This window comes from Hyla sarda, chromosome 11 (assembly GCF_029499605.1).
Source record: "Hyla sarda isolate aHylSar1 chromosome 11, aHylSar1.hap1, whole genome shotgun sequence".
In the NCBI taxonomy this organism is placed as follows: Eukaryota; Metazoa; Chordata; class Amphibia; order Anura; family Hylidae; genus Hyla; species Hyla sarda.
The window spans coordinates 105355929-105378186 of record NC_079199.1 but is presented as its reverse complement, the minus strand read 5'-3'; the positions used below and the strand labels follow the sequence as shown (position 1 = coordinate 105378186).

General features: G+C 52.3%; 1 protein-coding gene across 2 annotated transcripts in view; it reads left to right on the top strand.

Moving 5' to 3' along the window:
• The window catches only part of KLHDC9 (kelch domain containing 9), an 82132-nt gene that overhangs the window by 37870 nt on the left and 22004 nt on the right, over positions 1-22258 (top strand). The window contains exon 1 of one of the 2 annotated variants that reach the window (XM_056545518.1): positions 3950-4093. The exons of the other annotated variant lie outside the window; for it this stretch is intronic. The gene's annotated coding sequence lies outside the window, so the exon portion shown is untranslated. Of the gene's footprint in view, positions 1-3949; positions 4094-22258 lie in introns of those variants that run through there. 2 annotated transcript variants of the gene reach the window in all.

Genomic DNA, 22258 nt, shown 5'->3' with positions numbered 1-22258 from the left:
AGACATGTAATCGAGCTAGAAATGGGGAGATGTCTGGTATTAGACGTCCTCATGAAGTGACAGGAGCTTCGCCTTATAAACACCTATGGTCCACAGACTAGGTGGGACCGGAAAAGTCTCTTTATGAGGATTAGGCCCCTACTTTTTACTAGCCGGCAGGTCATCTTTGGAGGAGATTGTAATGCTGTCACAAGGTCTCATGATAGGGGAGGCTACAGGGATTGGCTAGATTACGATAGTGTCGCCTTGAATAGAATAGCTAGTGAGTCTCGCCTGGTGGATGTCCACATCTGGCACATCCAAGGTCACAGCGGGTTCACTTACTTTAGAGGTAGAGAGATTAGGTCTAGGATAGATAGTTTTTTTTTTTTTTTTTAAGGAGGAATCTGTCTCTTCACCTTTGCAGGTTGTTGAGGTAGAGTTCTCTGACCACTGTTTGATTATGTTCTCTTTGAATGTTTCAGAGACCCCCAGGATGGGAAGGGGATTGTGGAAGCTGAATTCATCTCTCCTGGAAGTCAAGGAGATAAGACGGTCCTTTGAGGAGTTTCTGCAGAGCCAGGTTCCATACTGGACTTATGCAGCACTAAGTCAGAGTGGTGGGAGATGTTCAAAAAACAAGCGGTGAGATTCTTCCGCCAGACTGCGAACCTTAGGAGTCTGAATAGGGATCGCCTCTATCAGGAACTAAGGAGGAAACTCAAGGTTCTGGTCTTAACTGGAGACGACCGAGAAGAAATCTCCTGAGTGAAAACTTTGCTAAAGAAGTGCCAGTATGATAGACAAACATCTTTGGTTTTCGAGAGGATTTTCGGCAAGTACCACTCGCCTGACCCTTGCCGAAGCTGTAAGATGTCAGTGGATTGTAAGATCTGCCTGATCAATAGTACAGGATCTCTGAACAAGTCCAGATCGGGGATCCTAGAGGTCGTCAGAGCCTTTTACTCGCACCTCTTGGGCAAGACAGATCTAGATCGGGGAAGGATGTCAGCTTTCCTGGCTGATGCCGTTTCCCAGTCAGGACTAGACCCCTCTCTTAATGTTTTGACAGAGAAGATCAGAGAAGAGGAAGTGAAGCTGGCGATTGAGAGGCTTGCCCTCATAAAGTTAAGGACACTTTGGTTCCCCTCTTGACTGAAGTAATAAATGAGTGTCTATCCTCAGGCACTCTGCCGAAGTCAATGAGGAGGTCGGCTTTGATCATCCTGTCAAATGGTAAAGACTCGTCCCGCATTGAGAATTGGCGTCCCATAGTGCTTCTCAATATTGACAGGAAAATCCTGACAAAAATGCTCTTCAACAGGTTGGTGAAATTTGCACCCCAGCTCCTTTCGGGGTCACAGCACTGCTCTGTTCCCGGTCGTAGCACTTTTAGTGCGGTGTTTGGTGTCCGTGAGGCCGTGAAGCAGGGTTGGGCTGGTCACTGGAAGGGGTTTCTGCTGTCCTTGGATCAGGCAAAGGCTTTTGATCGAGTTGATCATGAGTATCTCTGGTCCACTCTTTTGAAATATGGTCTGCCAGGGGGGTTTGTGTAGAACATTGTATGCAGGGGCTGAGACTTTTCCATTGGTAAACGGTTGGGTGGGCCGCCCTTTTGGGGTGGAGTCTGGTGTGTGTCAAGGCTGTCCGTTAAGCCCTTTGCTTTATGTGTTCGCGATCGACCCCTTCCTTTGAAGGATTGATTGGGGACCATTGGCGGTGGTGAGGATGGACTCAGCTGTTCCGGATTCTGCCTTAAGGGTGGTGGCGTACGCTGATGACGTCTCCATTTTTGTCTCTTCGCAAGGGGAGGCGGAGTGGGTGATGTCAGAGGGGGATTGTTACTCGGAGGCATCCGGGTCTAAGATCAACCTGGACAAGCGTAAAAGTCTTTGGTTGGGAGGTGGAGACCCTGAGTTTTGTCTCCCGGACACCCTCCCTGTGCCCCAGGAATCTGCAAAAATTCTGGGCATCGAATTTGGTCCCGGGGATTACCCCACACGAAATTGGGAAAGAAGACTGGAAGATGTCTCCAAAAGAGTGGAACAGTGGAAAGGTTGGTCTTTGACCTTTAGGGAAAGGGTCTTCTTGATCAGGTCTTTCTTGCTCCCGTTGTTAATCTATCTGGGCAGTGTCAGCCTTTTGCCAGAACCTCTCTGGACCTGTGTTTACAGTCTATTCTTCCTAATGTTGTGGGGGAATAGGCTGAACCTAATTAAGAGGGAGGTGACTTACCGCACGAGGAGACTAGGCGGGTTGGGTATGGTCAACCCGGTGATATTCCTAGTGAATACCTTTTTAAAGACCAATATATCAAATCTCTGGACAGAGAGGGCTCCTCCGTGGGTAGTCTCTTGCAGGAGATGGTTTCAGCCTTTCTTCCAGGAATGGGAGAGAGGCGGTCAAGTGAAGGATCTTCGCACGTCACACGGGCATCTCCCGACATATGCTGTACTGGTTCTGAAGGTCATCAGGAGGTGGGGGCTGGGGATGTGGGAGGTAAGAACTCTGCCGAGGAAAATCCTCGATAACAGGGTCTTGCTGACTCATTTCCAGAAACCACTGGCCCTCAAGGATTGCCCAGGTCAGATCAAGGGATTGGGTTGTCTCTTTTAAATTCACCTAGGATCCCCTTGAAGTATTGGGACTTGACCTGGCGAGGCTTCCATGGTAATCTATATATAAGGGGCAATCTAAAGTACAGGAACTCAGATGAAATGGTTGTCCCCAGGAGGAGTGTGGGGGTGTGCTGGAGGACATGGACCACTTCCTGCTTCAGTGCCCTTTTAATATAGAGGTATATCAAAGGGTGGGAGCTTCCATTGGCTGACCACAGGTAGCTACCCTTTCCTATGCTGGGTGGCTTTATGGGGCCTTCAAAGATCTGGGTGTCCAGGACCGGTGCACTTCATTTTAGTCAGTGTAGTGGTCAGGTATCACACGTGGCAAGTGAGGTGTTTAGTGTCGACGAGACAGAAAATCCTCCCCGTGGACGAGGTTTGTCGGAACACTCTCGTGACCTGGTGAAGGTTCGTTCTTTGGAGTATGAAAAATTGGGGGCATTTGGAGCCTCTTCCCTGTGGAGGGGGTTCTCCTTTAAGGTGCCCTAACCGAGTATTCTCCTCCCTGGTGATGGGCTGAAGCTGTCACCAGACATTTTTGTTTTGATATAGATGAAAATATGTAGGCGGTGACTTTTGTCTGTATAGTTTTATTGTCTTTTTTGCTTTTTCTTACAATAAACATATTTTTGAAAGCTTTAAAAAAAAAAAAAAAAAAAAAAAAAAGATGTAGGCGGCTTACAGACATCGAACCGGAGCCCTGAGGGGTTGGTGTTATCCTGTAGGGACTGTTTATATGTATAGGGGTTGTAAATATGAATAGGAGTTGTATATGTATAGGGACTGTATATATGTATAGCAACTGTTTATAGAAAACGGTAAGGGGATATTAGGAGTATTATGAATAAGGTGATATTATTTGATTTATATTTTGTGTATATTTTTGTGTAAGTTATAGGAAAGGTGGGGGATATTATGAGTAAGTTCCTATTTTGTTGTGTTTATTATTGATTATTGTTTTGTATATATATTATATTAAAAAACAAAATGTATGTATAGGTATATGTTCTGAGAGTCTATAGGTATGTGATGTGTATATAGGTTGTGGTGTATGTGTGTATATATATATATATATATATAGGTGTGTGGTGTATATAGGTTTGTGGTGTGTGTGTGTGTATATAGGTATGTAGTGTGTATGTTGTCCTGGACCAGAAGGGATTTTGTTCGTGTGTGTTATATTATGATTGGTTATGTATTCATTTTATGTCTATTTGATTATCATTTTTATGGTTGTTATGTTTGTTTATGTTTTGTATTTCTTTTTATATAAAATAAGAGTTCCTGAGTATCTGCTCTTATTCTGTATATATGAACACTGCACAGTACCACTTCCGGCTCAGTACTCAGTGTGGTCTTCCCTAGCACATGGATTATGTACTGCTGTTGCCCTAGAGATGTGGGTGTGACCAGGAAGGTTGCCCTGGAAATGTGGTCATGGTCCTGACGTTGCTGCGTCCTCAGGGTGACAGTGCGTTGCGATGCTAGATCAGGTGAGTGAGCGTTTTCTCCACCCCGATTAACCCCTTGTATCCCCTCTACAGGACACCATACAGTACACTACACCCCCACTACAGCTCCCTCTACAGGACATCATACAGTACACTACACCCCCCACTACAGCTCCCTCTACAGGACACCATACAGTACACTACACCCCCCACTACAGCTCCCTCTACAGGACATCATACAGTACACTACACCCCCACTACAGCTCCCTCTACAGGACACCATGCAGTAAACTACACCCCCACTACAGCTCCCTCTACAGGACACCATACAGTAAACTACACCCCCACTACAGCTCCCTCTACAGGACACCACACAGTACACTACATCCCCCACTACAGCTCCCTCTACAGGACACCATACAGTACACTACACCCCCCACTACAGCTCCCTCTACAGGACATCACACAGTACACTACACCCCCCACTACAGCTCCCTCTACAGGACACCACACAGTACACTACACCCCCACTACAGCTCCCTCTACAGGACACCATACAGTACACTACACCCCCCACTACAGCTCCCTCTACAGGACACCACACAGTACACTACACCCCCCACTACAGCTCCCTCTACAGGACACCACACAGTACACTACACCCCCCACTACAGCTCCCTCTACAGGACACCATACAGTACACTACACCCTCACTACAGCTCCCTCTACAGGACACCACACAGTACACTACACCCCCCACTACAGCTCCCTCTACAGGACACCACACAGTACACTACACCCCCCACTACAGCTCCCTCTACAGGACACCATACAGTACACTACACCCCCCACTACAGCTCCCTCTACAGGACACCACACAGTACACTACACCCCCCACTACAGCTCCCTCTACAGGACACCACACAGTACACTACACCCCCCACTACAGCTCCCTCTACAGGACACCATACAGTACACTACACCCCCCACTACAGCTCCCTCTACAGGACATCACACAGTACACTACACCCCCCACTACAGCTCCCTCTACAGGACACCATACAGTACACTACTGTCACGATGCCGGCTGGCAGGTAGTGGACCCTCTGTGCCAGAGAGGGATTGGCGTGGACCGTGCTAGTGGACCGGTTCTAAGCCACTACTGGTTTTCACCAGAGCCCGCCGCAAAGCGGGATGGTCTTGCTGCGGCGGTAGTGACCAGGTCGTATCCACTAGCAACGGCTCACCTCTCTGGCTGCTGAAGATAGGCGCGGTACAAGGGAGTAGGCAGAAGCAAGGTCGGACGTAGCAGAAGGTCGGGGCAGGCAGCAAGGATCGTAGTCAGGGGCAACGGCAGAAGGTCTGGAAACACAGGCAAGGAACACACAAGGAACGCTTTCACTGGCACTAAGGCAACAAGATCCGGCAAGGGAGTGCAAGGGAAGTGAGGTAATATAGGGAAGTGCACAGGTGATTACCCTAATTGGAACCACTGCGCCAATCAGCGGCGCAGTGGCCCTTTAAATCGCAGAGACCCGGCGCGCGCGCGCCCTAGGGAGCGGGGCCGCGCGCGCCGGGACAGAACAGACGGGGAGCGAGTCAGGTAGGGGAGCCGGGGTGCGCATCGCGAGCGGGCGCTACCCGCATCGCGAATCGCATCCCGGCTGGCAGCGGGATCGCAGCGCCCCGGGTCAGAGGACGTGACCGGAGCGCTGCAGCGGAGAGAGTGAAGTGAGCGCTCCGGGGAGGAGCGGGGACCCGGAGCGCTCGGCGTAACAGTACCCCCCCCCCTTGGGTCTCCCCCTCTTCTTGGAGCCTGAGAACCTGAGGAGCAGACTTTTGTCAAGGATGTTGTCCTCAGGTTCCCAGGATCTCTCTTCGGGACCACAACCCTCCCAGTCTACTAAAAAAAATTTTTTCCCTCTGACCTTTTTGGCAGCCAAAATTTCCTTGACCGAGAAGACGTCCGAGGAGCCGGAAACAGGAGTGGGAGGAACAGATTTGGGAGAAAAACGGTTGAGGATGAGTGGTTTGAGAAGAGAGACGTGAAAGGCATTAGGGATACGAAGAGAAGGAGGAAGAAGAAGTTTATAAGAGACAGGATTAATTTGACACAAAATTTTGAAAGGACCAAGATAGCGTGGTCCCAACTTGTAGCTAGGGACACGGAAGCGGACATATTTAGCGGAGAGCCATACCTTGTCTCCAGGGGAAAAAACGGGGGGAGCTCTTCTTTTCTTATCCGCGAACCTCTTCATGCGTGAAGAAGCCTGTAACAGAGAATTTTGGGTCTCTCTCCATATAATGGAAAGGTCACGAGAAATTTCATCCACAGCGGGCAGACCAGAGGGCAAGGGGGTAGGGAGGGGGGGAAGAGGGTGACGGCCGTACACCACGAAAAATGGGGATTTGGAGGAAGATTCAGAGACCCTGAAGTTATACGAGAATTCGGCCCATGGAAGGAGATCTGCCCAGTCATCCTGGCGGGAGGAAACAAAATGTCGCAAATAATCACCCAAGATCTGGTTAATTCTTTCTACTTGTCCATTGGATTGAGGATGATATGCAGAGGAAAAATTTAATTTAATCTTGAGTTGTTTACAGAGAGCCCTCCAGAATTTAGACACGAATTGGACACCTCTATCCGAGACAATCTGCGTAGGCAACCCGTGAAGACGAAAAATGTGTACAAAAAATTGTTTAGCCAACTGAGGCGCAGAAGGAAGACCAGGAAGAGGGATGAAATGTGCCATTTTGGAGAATCGATCAACGACCACCCAAATAACAGTGTTGCCACGGGAAGGGGGTAAATCAGTAATAAAATCCATACCAATCAGAGACCAAGGCTGTTCGGGGACAGGCAGAGGATGAAGAAAACCAGCGGGCTTCTGGCGAGGAGTCTTATCCCGGGCACAGATAGTGCAGGCTCGCACAAAGTCCCCAACATCCGTCTCCAGAGTCGGCCACCAATAGAAGCGGGAGATGAGTTGCACAGATTTCTTGATGCCCGCATGACCTGCGAGATGGGAGGAGTGACCCCATTTGAGGATTCCGAGGCGTTGGCGTGGAGAAACAAAGGTCTTTCCTGGAGGAGTCTGCCTGATGGAGGCAGGAGAAGTGGAGATCAGGCAGTCAGGTGGAATGATGTGTTGCGGAGGGAGATCAACTTCTGAGGCATCCGAGGAACGAGAGAGAGCATCGGCCCTAATGTTCTTATCGGCAGGACGAAAGTGAATCTCAAAATTAAATCGGGCAAAGAACAGAGACCACCGGGCCTGGCGAGGATTCAGCCGTTGGGCAGACTGGAGATAGGAGAGGTTCTTGTGGTCGGTGTAGATAATAACAGGAAATCTTGATCCCTCCAGCAGATGCCTCCATTCCTCAAGTGCTAATTTAATGGCTAAAAGCTCTCGATCCCCGATGGAGTAGTTCCTCTCCGCTGGAGAGAAGGTCCTAGAGAAAAAACCACAAGTGACAGCATGCCCGGAAGAACTTTTTTGCAGAAGAACAGCTCCAGCTCCCACTGAGGAGGCATCAACCTCCAATAGGAAGGGTTTGGAAGGGTCAGGTCTGGAGAGCACGGGAGCCGAAGAAAAGGCAGACTTGAGTCGTTTAAAGGCGTCTTCTGCTTGAGGAGGCCAGGACTTGGGATCAGCATTTTTTTTGGTTAAAGCCACGATAGGAGCCACAATGGTAGAAAAATGTGGAATAAATTGCCTGTAATAATTGGCGAACCCCAAAAAGCGTTGGATAGCACGGAGTCCGGAGGGGCGTGGCCAATCTAAGACGGCAGAGAGTTTGTCTGGATCCATCTGTAGTCCCTGGCCAGAGACCAAATATCCTAGAAAAGGAAGAGATTGGCATTCAAACAGACATTTCTCAATTTTGGCATAGAGTTGGTTGTCACGAAGTCTCTGAAGAACCATACGGACATGCTGGCGGTGTTCTTCTAGATTGGCAGAAAAAATTAGGATATCGTCCAGATATACAACAACACAGGAGTATAACAGATCACGAAAAATTTCATTGACAAAGTCTTGGAAGACGGCAGGGGCATTGCACAGTCCAAAGGGCATGACCAGATACTCAAAGTGTCCATCTCTGGTGTTAAATGCCGTTTTCCACTCGTCCCCCTCTCTGATGCGGATGAGGTTATAGGCGCCTCTTAAGTCCAATTTAGTGAAGATGTGGGCACCTTGGAGGCGATCAAAGAGTTCAGAGATGAGGGGTAAGGGGTAGCGGTTCTTAACCGTGATTTTATTAAGACCGCGGTAGTCAATGCAAGGACGTAGGGAGCCATCTTTTTTGGACACAAAGAAAAATCCGGCTCCGGCAGGAGAGGAGGATTTACGGATAAAGCCCTTTTTTAGATTCTCCTGGACGTATTCGGACATGGCAAGAGTCTCTGGGGCAGAGAGAGGATAAATTCTGCCCCGGGGTGGAGTAGTGCCCGGGAGGAGGTCGATAGGGCAATCATAAGGCCTGTGAGGAGGTAGAGTCTCAGCTTGTTTTTTGCAGAAAACATCCGCGAAGTCCATATAGGCCTTAGGGAGACCGGTTACTGGAGGAACCACAGAGTTACGGCAAGGGTTACTGGGAACCGGTTTTAGACAGTTCTTGGAACAAGAGGACCCCCAACTCTTGATCTCCCCAGTGGACCAATCCAGGGTTGGGGAATGAAGTTGAAGCCAGGGAAGTCCAAGGAGAATTTCTGAGGTGCAATTGGGGAGGACCAAAAGTTCAATCCTCTCATGATGAGCTCCGATGCTCATAAGAAGGGGCTCCGTGCGGAAACGTATGGTACAGTCCAATCTTTCATTATTTACACAATTGATGTAGAGGGGTCTGGCAAGACTGGTCACCGGGATGTTGAACCTGTAGACGAGAGAGGCCAAAATAAAATTTCCTGCAGATCCAGAGTCCAAGAAGGCCACCGTAGAGAAGGAGAAGGCAGAGGCAGACATCCGCACAGGCACAGTAAGACGTGGAGAAGCAGAGAAGACATCAAGGACTGTCTCACCTTTGTGCGGAGTCAGCGTACGTCTTTCCAGGCGGGGAGGACGGATAGGACAATCCCTCAGGAAGTGTTCGGTACTAGCACAGTACAGGCAGAGGTTCTCCATACGGCGTCGTGTCCTCTCTTGAGGTGTCAGGCGAGACCGGTCGACCTGCATAGCCTCCACGGCGGGAGGCACAGGAACAGATTGCAGGGGACCAGAGGAGAGAGGAGCCGAGGAGACGAAACGCCTCGTGCGAACAGAGTCCATATCTTGGCGGAGTTCCTGACGCCTTTCAGAAAAACGCATGTCAATGCGAGTGGCTAGGTGAATAAGTTCATGTAGATTAGCAGGAATTTCTCGTGCGGCCAGAACATCTTTAATGTTGCTGGATAGGCCTTTTTTGAAGGTCGCGCAGAGGGCCTCATTATTCCAGGACAATTCTGAAGCAAGTGTACGGAACTGTACGGCATACTCGCCAACGGAAGAATTACCCTGGACCAGGTTCAACAGGGCAGTCTCAGCAGAAGAGGCTCGGGCAGGTTCCTCAAAGACACTTCGGATTTCCGAGAAGAAGGAGTGTACAGAGGCAGTGACGGGGTCATTGCGGTCCCAGAGCGGTGTGGCCCATGACAGGGCTTTTCCGGACAGAAGACTGACTACGAAAGCCACCTTAGACCTTTCAGTGGGAAACAGGTCCGACATCATCTCCAGATGCAGGGAACATTGGGAAAGAAAGCCACGGCAAAACTTAGAGTCCCCATCAAATTTATCCGGCAAGGATAAGCGTATCCCAGGAGCGGCCACTCGCTGCGGAGGAGGTGCAGGAGCTGGCGGAGGAGATGACTGCTGAAGCTGTGGTAGTAACTGTTGTAGCATAACGGTCAGTTGAGACAGCTGTTGGCCTTGTTGCGCTATCTGTTGTGACTGCTGGGCGACCACCGTGGTGAGGTCAGCGACAACTGGCAGAGGAACTTCAGCGGGATCCATGGCCGGATCTACTGTCACGATGCCGGCTGGCAGGTAGTGGACCCTCTGTGCCAGAGAGGGATTGGCGTGGACCGTGCTAGTGGACCGGTTCTAAGCCACTACTGGTTTTCACCAGAGCCCGCCGCAAAGCGGGATGGTCTTGCTGCGGCGGTAGTGACCAGGTCGTATCCACTAGCAATGGCTCACCTCTCTGGCTGCTGAAGATAGGCGCGGTACAAGGGAGTAGGCAGAAGCAAGGTCGGACGTAGCAGAAGGTCGGGGCAGGCAGCAAGGATCGTAGTCAGGGGCAACGGCAGAAGGTCTGGAAACACAGGCAAGGAACACACAAGGAACGCTTTCACTGGCACTAAGGCAACAAGATCCGGCAAGGGAGTGCAAGGGAAGTGAGGTAATATAGGGAAGTGCACAGGTGATTACCCTAATTGGAACCACTGCGCCAATCAGCGGCGCAGTGGCCCTTTAAATCGCAGAGACCCGGCGCGCGCGCGCCCTAGGGAGCGGGGCCGCGCGCGCCGGGACAGAACAGACGGGGAGCGAGTCAGGTAGGGGAGCCGGGGTGCGCATCGCGAGCGGGCGCTACCCGCATCGCGAATCGCATCCCGGCTGGCAGCGGGATCGCAGCGCCCCGGGTCAGAGGACGTGACCGGAGCGCTGCAGCGGAGAGAGTGAAGTGAGCGCTCCGGGGAGGAGCGGGGACCCGGAGCGCTCGGCGTAACAACTACACCCCCCACTACAGCTCCCTCTACAGGACACCACACAGTACACTACACCCCCCACTACAGCTCCCTCTACAGGACATCATACAGTACACTGCACCCCCACTACAGCTCCCTCTACAGGACACCATACAGTACACTACACCCCTCACTACAGCTCCCTCTACAGAACACCACACAGTACACTACACCCCCCACTACAGCTCCCTCTACAGGACATCACACAGTACACTACACCCCCACTACAGCTCCCTCTACAGGACACCATACAGTACACTACACCCCCACTACAGCTCCCTCTACAGGACACCACACAGTACACTACACCCCCACTACAGCTCCCTCTACAGGACACCATACAGTACACTACACCCCCCACTACAGCTCCCTCTACAGGACACCATACAGTACACTACACCCCCCACTACTGCTCCCTCTACAGGACACCATACAGTACACTACACCCTCACTACAGCTCCCTCTACAGGACACCATACAGTACACTACACCCCCACTACAGCTCCCTCTACAGGACACCATACAGTACACTACACCCCCCACTACAGCTTCCTCTACAGGACATCACACAGTACACTACATCCCCACTACAGCTCCCTCTACAGGACATCACACAGTACACTACACCCCCCACTACAGCTCCCTCTACAGGACACCATACAGTACACTACACCCCCACTACAGCTCCCTCTACAGGACACCACACAGTACACTACACCCCCCACTACAGCTCCCTCTACAGGACACCACACAGTACACTACATCCCACTACAGCTCCCTCTACAGGACACCACACAGTACACTACATCCCCCACTACAGCTCCCTCTACAGGACACCATACAGTACACTACACCCCCCACTACAGCTCCCTCTACAGGACACCATACAGTACACTACACCCCTCACTACAGCTCCCTCTACAGGACACCATACAGTACACTACACCCCTCACTACAGCTCCCTCTACAGGACACCATACAGTACACTACATCCCACTACAGCTCCCTCTACAGGACATCACACAGTACACTACACCCCCCACTACAGCTTCCTCTACAGGACACCACACAGTACACTACACCCCCCACTACAGCTCCCTCTACAGGACACCATACAGTACAGTACACCCCCACTACAGCTCCCTCTACAGGACACCATACAGTACACTACACCCCTCACTACAGCTCCCTCTACAGGACACCATACAGTACACTACACCCCCCACTACAGCTCCCTCTACAGGACACCACACAGTACACTACACCCCCACTACAGCTCCCTCTACAGGACACCACACAGTACACTACACCCCCACTACAGCTCCCTCTACAGGACACCATACAGTACACTACATCCCCCACTACAGCTCCCTCTACAGGACACCATACAGTACACTACACCCCTCACTACAGCTCCCTCTACAGGACATCATACAGTACACTACATCCCCACTACAGCTCCCTCTACAGGACACCACACAGTACACTACACCCCCCACTACAGCTCCCTCTACAGGACACCATACAGTACACTACACCCCCCACTACAGCTCCCTCTACAGGACACCACACAGTACACTACACCCCCACTACAGCTCCCTCTACAGGACACCACACAGTACACTACACCCCCACTACAGCTCCCTCTACAGGACATCACACAGTACACTACACCCCCCACTACAGCTCCCTCTACAGGACACCATACAGTACACTACACCCCCCACTACAGCTCCCTCTACAGGACACCACACAGTACACTACACCCCCACTACAGCTCCCTCTACAGGACACCATACAGTACACTACACCCCCACTACAGCTCCCTCTACAGGACACCACACAGTACACTACACCCCCCACTACAGCTCCCTCTACAGGACACCATACAGTACACTACACCCCCACTACAGCTCCCTCTACAGGACATCACACAGTACACTACACCCCCCACTACAGCTCCCTCTACAGGACACCACACAGTACACTACACCCCCACTACAGCTCCCTCTACAGGACACCACACAGTACACTACACCCCCACTACAGCTCCCTCTACAGGACACCACACAGTACACTACACCCCCCACTACAGCTCCCTCTACAGGACACCACACAGTACACTACACCTCCACTACAGCTCCCTCTACAGGACACCACACAGTACACTACACCTCCACTACAGCTCCCTCTACAGGACACCATGCAGTACACTACACCCCCACTACAGCTCCCTCTACAGGACACCACACAGTACACTACACCCCCCACTACAGCTCCCTCTACAGGACACCACACAGTACACTACACCCCCACTACAGCTCCCTCTACAGGACACCATACAGTACACTACACCTCCACTACAGCTCCCTCTACAGGACACCACACAGTACACTACACCCCCACTACAGCTCCCTCTACAGGACACCACACAGTACACTACACCTCCACTACAGCTCCCTCTACAGGACACCACACAGTACACTACACCCTCACTACAGCTCCCTCTACAGGACACCATGCAGTACACTACACCCCCCACTACAGCTCCCTCTACAGGACATCATACAGTACACTACATCCCCACTACAGCTCCCTCTACAGGACACCATACAGTACACTACACCCCCCACTACAGCTCCCTCTACAGGACACCACACAGTACACTACATCCCCACTACAGCTCCCTCTACAGGACACCATACAGTACACTACACCCTCACTACAGCTCCCTCTACAGGACATCATACAGTACACTACACCCCCACTACAGCTCCCTCTACAGGACACCACACAGTACACTACACCCCCCACTACTGCTCCCTCTACAGGACACCACACAGTACACTACACCCCCACTACAGCTCCCTCTACAGGACACCATACAGTACACTGCACCCCCATTACAGCTCCCTCTATAGGACATCACACAGTACACTACACCCCCACTACAGCTCCCTCTACAGGACACCATACAGTACACTACACCCCCACTACAGCTCCCTCTACAGGACATCACACAGTACACTACACCCCCCACTACAGCTCCCTCTACAGGACACCACACAGTACACTACACCCCCACTACAGCTCCCTCTACAGGACACCATACAGTACACTACACCCCCACTACAGCTCCCTCTACAGGACACCACACAGTACAATACACCCCCCACTACAGCTCCCTCTACAGGACACCATACAGTACACTACACCCCCCACTACAGCTCCCTCTACAGGACACCATACAGTACACTACACCCCTCACTACAGCTCCCTCTACAGGACACCACACAGTACACTACACCCCCACTACAGCTCCCTCTACAGGACACCACACAGTACACTACACCCCCACTACAGCTCCCTCTACAGGACACCATACAGTACACTACACCCCCACTACAGCTCCCTCTACAGGACACCACACAGTACACTACACCCCCACTACAGCTCCCTCTACAGGACACCATACAGTACACTACACCCCCCACTACAGCTCCCTCTACAGGACACCATACAGTACACTACACCCCCCACTACAGCTCCCTCTACAGGACACCACACAGTACACTACACCCCCACTACAGCTCCCTCTACAGGACACCACACAGTACACTACACCCCCCACTACAGCTTCCTCTACAGGACACCACACAGTACACTACACCCCCCACTACAGCTCCCTCTACAGGACACCACACAGTACACTACACCCCCACTACAGCTCCCTCTACAGGACACCATACAGTACACTACACCCCCCACTACAGCTCCCTCTACAGGACATCATACAGTACACTACACCCCCCCACTACAGCTCCCTCTACAGGACATCACACAGTACACTGCACCCCCACTACAGCTCCCTCTACAGGACACCACACAGTACACTTCACCCCCCACTACAGCTCCCTCTACAGGACACCATACAGTACACTACATCCCACTACAGCTCCCTCTACAGGACACCATGCAGTACACTACACCCCTCACTACAGCTCCCTCTACAGGACACCATACAGTACACTACACCCCCCACTACAGCTCCCTCTACAGGACACCATACAGTACACTACACCCTCACTACAGCTCCCTCTACAGGACACCACACAGTACACTACACCCCCCACTACAGCTCCCTCTACAGGACACCACACAGTACACTACACCCCCCACTACAGCTCCCTCTACAGGACACCATACAGTACACTACACCCCCCACTACAGCTCCCTCTACAGGACACCACACAGTACACTACACCCCCCACTACAGCTCCCTCTACAGGACACCACACAGTACACTACACCCCCCACTACAGCTCCCTCTACAGGACACCATACAGTACACTACACCCCCCACTACAGCTCCCTCTACAGGACATCACACAGTACACTACACCCCCCACTACAGCTCCCTCTACAGGACACCATACAGTACACTACACCCCCCACTACAGCTCCCTCTACAGGACACCACACAGTACACTACACCCCCCACTACAGCTCCCTCTACAGGACATCATACAGTACACTGCACCCCCACTACAGCTCCCTCTACAGGACACCATACAGTACACTACACCCCTCACTACAGCTCCCTCTACAGGACACCACACAGTACACTACACCCCCCACTACAGCTCCCTCTACAGGACATCACACAGTACACTACACCCCCACTACAGCTCCCTCTACAGGACACCATACAGTACACTACACCCCCACTACAGCTCCCTCTACAGGACACCACACAGTACACTACACCCCCACTACAGCTCCCTCTACAGGACACCATACAGTACACTACACCCCCCACTACAGCTCCCTCTACAGGACACCATACAGTACACTACACCCCCCACTACTGCTCCCTCTACAGGACACCATACAGTACACTACACCCTCACTACAGCTCCCTCTACAGGACACCATACAGTACACTACACCCCCACTACAGCTCCCTCTACAGGACACCATACAGTACACTACACCCCCCACTACAGCTTCCTCTACAGGACATCACACAGTACACTACATCCCCACTACAGCTCCCTCTACAGGACATCACACAGTACACTACACCCCCCACTACAGCTCCCTCTACAGGACACCATACAGTACACTACACCCCCACTACAGCTCCCTCTACAGGACACCACACAGTACACTACACCCCCCACTACAGCTCCCTCTACAGGACACCACACAGTACACTACACCCTCACTACAGCTCCCTCTACAGAACACCATACAGTACACTACACCCTCACTACAGCTCCCTCTACAGGACACCACACAGTACACTACATCCCACTACAGCTCCCTCTACAGGACACCACACAGTACACTACATCCCCCACTACAGCTCCCTCTACAGGACACCATACAGTACACTACACCCCCCACTACAGCTCCCTCTACAGGACACCATACAGTACACTACACCCCTCACTACAGCTCCCTCTACAGGACACCATACAGTACACTACACCCCTCACTACAGCTCCCTCTACAGGACACCATACAGTACACTACATCCCACTACAGCTCCCTCTACAGGACATCACACAGTACACTACACCCCCCACTACAGCTCCCTCTACAGGACACCACACAGTACACTACACCCCCCACTACAGCTTCCTCTACAGGACACCACACAGTACACTACACCCCCCACTACAGCTCCCTCTACAGGACACCATACAGTACAGTACACCCCCACTACAGCTCCCTCTACAGGACACCATACAGTACACTACACCCCTCACTACAGCTCCCTCTACAGGACACCATACAGTACACTACACCCCCCACTACAGCTCCCTCTACAGGACACCACACAGTACACTACACCCCCACTACAGCTCCCTCTACAGGACACCACACAGTACACTACACCCCCACTACAGCTCCCTCTACAGGACACCATACAGTACACTACATCCCCCACTACAGCTCCCTCTACAGGACACCATACAGTACACTACACCCCCCACTACAGCTCCCTCTACAGGACACCACACAGTACACTACACCCCCACTACAGCTCCCTCTACAGGACACCACACAGTACACTACACCCCCACTACAGCTCCCTCTACAGGACATCACACAGTACACTACACCCCCCACTACAGCTCCCTCTACAGGACACCATACAGTACACTACACCCCCCACTACAGCTCCCTCTACAGGACACCACACAGTACACTACACCCCCACTACAGCTCCCTCTACAGGACACCATACAGTACACTACACCCCCACTACAGCTCCCTCTACAGGACACCACACAGTACACTACACCCCCCACTACAGCTCCCTCTACAGGACACCATACAGTACACTACACCCCCACTACAGCTCCCTCTACAGGACATCACACAGTACACTACACCCCCCACTACAGCTCCCTCTACAGGACACCACACAGTACACTACACCCCCACTACAGCTCCCTCTACAGGACACCACACAGTACACTACACCCCCACTACAGCTCCCTCTACAGGACACCACACAGTACACTACACCCCCCACTACAGCTCCCTCTACAGGACACCACACAGTACACTACACCTCCACTACAGCTCCCTCTACAGGACACCACACAGTACACTACACCTCCACTACAGCTCCCTCTACAGGACACCATGCAGTACACTACACCCCCACTACAGCTCCCTCTACAGGACACCACACAGTACACTACACCCCCCCACTACAGCTCCCTCTACAGGACACCACACAGTACACTACACCCCCACTACAGCTCCCTCTACAGGACACCACACAGTACACTACACCCCCACTACAGCTCCCTCTACTGGACACCACATAGTACACTACATCCCCACTACAGCTCCCTCTACAGGACACCACACAGTACACTACACCCCCCACTACAGCTCCCTCTACAGGACACCACACAGTACACTACACCCCCACTACAGCTCCCTCTACAGGACACCATACAGTACACTACACCTCCACTACAGCTCCCTCTACAGGACACCACACAGTACACTACACCCCCACTACAGCTCCCTCTACAGGACACCACACAGTACACTACACCTCCACTACAGCTCCCTCTACAGGACACCACACAGTACACTACACCCTCACTACAGCTCCCTCTACAGGACACCATGCAGTACACTACACCCCCCACTACAGCTCCCTCTACAGGACATCATACAGTACACTACATCCCCACTACAGCTCCCTCTACAGGACACCATACAGTACACTACACCCCCCACTACAGCTCCCTCTACAGGACACCACACAGTACACTACATCCCCACTACAGCTCCCTCTACAGGACACCATACAGTACACTACACCCTCACTACAGCTCCCTCTACAGGACATCATACAGTACACTACACCCCCACTACAGCTCCCTCTACAGGACACCACACAGTACACTACACCCCCCACTACTGCTCCCTCTACAGGACACCACACAGTACACTACACCCCCACTACAGCTCCCTCTACAGGACACCATACAGTACACTGCACCCCCATTACAGCTCCCTCTATAGGACATCACACAGTACACTACACCCCCACTACAGCTCCCTCTACAGGACACCATACAGTACACTACACCCCCACTACAGCTCCCTCTACAGGACATCACACAGTACACTACACCCCCCACTACAGCTCCCTCTACAGGACACCACACAGTACACTACACCCCCACTACAGCTCCCTCTACAGGACACCATACAGTACACTACACCCCCACTACAGCTCCCTCTACAGGACACCACACAGTACAATACACCCCCCACTACAGCTCCCTCTACAGGACACCATACAGTACACTACACCCCCCACTACAGCTCCCTCTACAGGACACCATACAGTACACTACACCCCTCACTACAGCTCCCTCTACAGGACACCACACAGTACACTACACCCCCACTACAGCTCCCTCTACAGGACACCACACAGTACACTACACCCCCACTACAGCTCCCTCTACAGGACACCATACAGTACACTACACCCCCACTACAGCTCCCTCTACAGGACACCACACAGTACACTACACCCCCACTACAGCTCCCTCTACAGGACACCATACAGTACACTACACCCCCCACTACAGCTCCCTCTACAGGACACCATACAGTACACTACACCCCCCACTACAGCTCCCTCTACAGGACACCACACAGTACACTACACCCCCACTACAGCTCCCTCTACAGGACACCACACAGTACACTACACCCCCCTCTACAGCTTCCTCTACAGGACACCACACAGTACACTACACCCCCCACTACAGCTCCCTCTACAGGACACCACACAGTACACTACACCCCCACTACAGCTCCCTCTACAGGACACCATACAGTACACTACACCCCCCACTACAGCTCCCTCTACAGGACACCACACAGTACACTACACCCCCACTACAGCTCCCTCTACAGGACACCATACAGTACACTACACCTCCACTACAGCTCCCTCTACAGGACACCACACAGTACACTACACCCCCACTACAGCTCCCTCTACAGGACACCACACAGTACACTACACCTCCACTACAGCTCCCTCTACAGGACACCACACAGTACACTACACCCTCACTACAGCTCCCTCTACAGGACACCATGCAGTACACTACACCCCCCACTACAGCTCCCTCTACAGGACATCATACAGTACACTACATCCCCACTACAGCTCCCTCTACAGGACACCATACAGTACACTACACCCCCCACTACAGCTCCCTCTACAGGACACCACACAGTACACTTCACCCCCCACTACAGCTCCCTCTACAGGACACCATACAGTACACTACATCCCACTACAGCTCCCTCTACAGGACACCATGCAGTACACTACACCCCTCACTACAGCTCCCTCTACAGGACACCATACAGTACACTACACCCCCCACTACAGCTCCCTCTACAGGACATCACACAGTACACTACACCCCCCACTACAGCTCCCTCTACAGGACACCATATAGTACACTACACCCCCCACTACTGCTCCCTCTACAGGACACCATACAGTACACTACACCCCCACTACAGCTCCCTCTACAGGACATCATACAGTACACTACACCCCCACTACAGCTCCCTCTACAGGACACCATACAGTACACTACACCCCCCACTACAGCTCCCTCTACAGGACACCACACAGTACACTACATCCCACTACAGCTCCCTCTACAGGACATCATACAGTACACTACACCCCCCCACTACAGCTCCCTCTACAGGACATCATACAGTACACTACACCCCCCCACTACAGCTCCCTCTACAGGACACCACACAGTACACTACACCCCCACTACAGCTCCCTCTACAGGACACCATACAGTACACTACACCCCCCATTACAGCTCCCTCTACAGGACACCATACAGTACACTACACCCTCACTACAGCTCCCTCTACAGGACACCATACAATACACTACACCCCCACTACAGCTCCCTCTACAGGACACCATACAGTACACTACACCCCCCACTACAGCTCCCTCTACAGGACATCACACAGTACACTACACCCCCACTACAGCTCCCTCTACAGGACACCACACAGTACACTACACCCCCACTACAGCTCCCTCTACAGGACACCATACAGTACACTACACCCCCACTACAGCTCCCTCTACAGGACACCATGCAGTACACTACACCCCCACTACAGCTCCCTCTACAGGACATCATACAGTACACTACACCCCCCACTACAGCTCCCTCTACAGGACACCACACAGTACACTACACCCCCACTACAGCTCCCTCTACAGGACACCATGCAGTACACTACACCCCCCACTACAGCTCCCTCTACTGGACACCATACAGTACACTACACCCCCACTACAGCTCCCTCTACAGGACACCACACAGTACACTACACCCCCCCACTACAGCTCCCTCTACAGGACACCACACAGTACACTACACCCCCACTACAGCTCCCTCTACAGGACACCATGCAGTACACTACACCCCCCACTACAGCTCCCTCTACTGGACACCATACAGTACACTACACCCCCACTACAGCTCCCTCTACTGGACACCATACAGTACACTACACCCCCACTACAGCTCCCTCTACAGGACACCATACAGTACACTACACCCTCACTACAGCTCCCTCTACAGGACACCATGCAGTACACTACACCCCCCACTACAGCTCCCTCTACAGGACACCACACAGTACACTACACCCCCCACTACAGCTCCCTCTACAGGACATCACACAGTACACTACATCCCCACTACAGCTCCCTCTACAGGACATCATACAGTACACTACACCCCCCACTACAGCTCCCTCTACAGGACACCATACAGTACACTACACCCCCACTACAGCTCCCTCTACAGGACACCATATAGTACACTTCACCCCCACTACAGCTCCCTCTACAGGACACCACACAGTACACTACACCCTCACTACAGCTCCCTCTACAGGACACCACACAGTACACTACACCCCCCACTACAGCTCCCTCTACAGGACACCATATAGTACACTACACCCCCACTACAGCTCCCTCTACAGGACACCATGCAGTACACTACACCCCCACTACAGCTCCCTCTACAGGACACCATACAGTACACTACACCCCCCACTACAGCTCCCTCTACAGGACACCATACAGTACACTACATCCCACTACAGCTCCCTCTACAGGACACCACACAGTACACTACACCTCCACTACAGCTCCCTCTACAGGACACCACACAGTACACTACACCCTCACTACAGCTCCCTCTACAGGACACCATGCAGTACACTACACCCCCCACTACAGCTCCCTCTACAGGACATCATACAGTACACTACACCCCTCACTACAGCTCCCTCTACAGGACACCACATAGTACACTACACCCCCCACTACAGCTCCCTCTACAGGACACCATACAGTACACTACACCCCCACTACAGCTCCCTCTACAGGACACCATGCAGTACACTACACCCCCACTACAGCTCCCTCTACAGGACATCATACAGTACACTACACCCCCCACTACAGCTCCCTCTACAGGACACCACACAGTACACTACACCCCCACTACAGCTCCCTCTACAGGACACCATGCAGTACACTACACCCCCCACTACAGCTCCCTCTACTGGACACCATACAGTACACTACACCCCCACTACAGCTCCCTCTACAGGACACCACACAGTACACTACACCCCCCCACTACAGCTCCCTCTACAGGACACCACACAGTACACTACACCCCCACTACAGCTCCCTCTACAGGACACCATGCAGTACACTACACCCCCCACTACAGCTCCCTCTACTGGACACCATACAGTACACTACACCCCCACTACAGCTCCCTCTACTGGACACCATACAGTACACTACACCCCCACTACAGCTCCCTCTACAGGACACCATACAGTACACT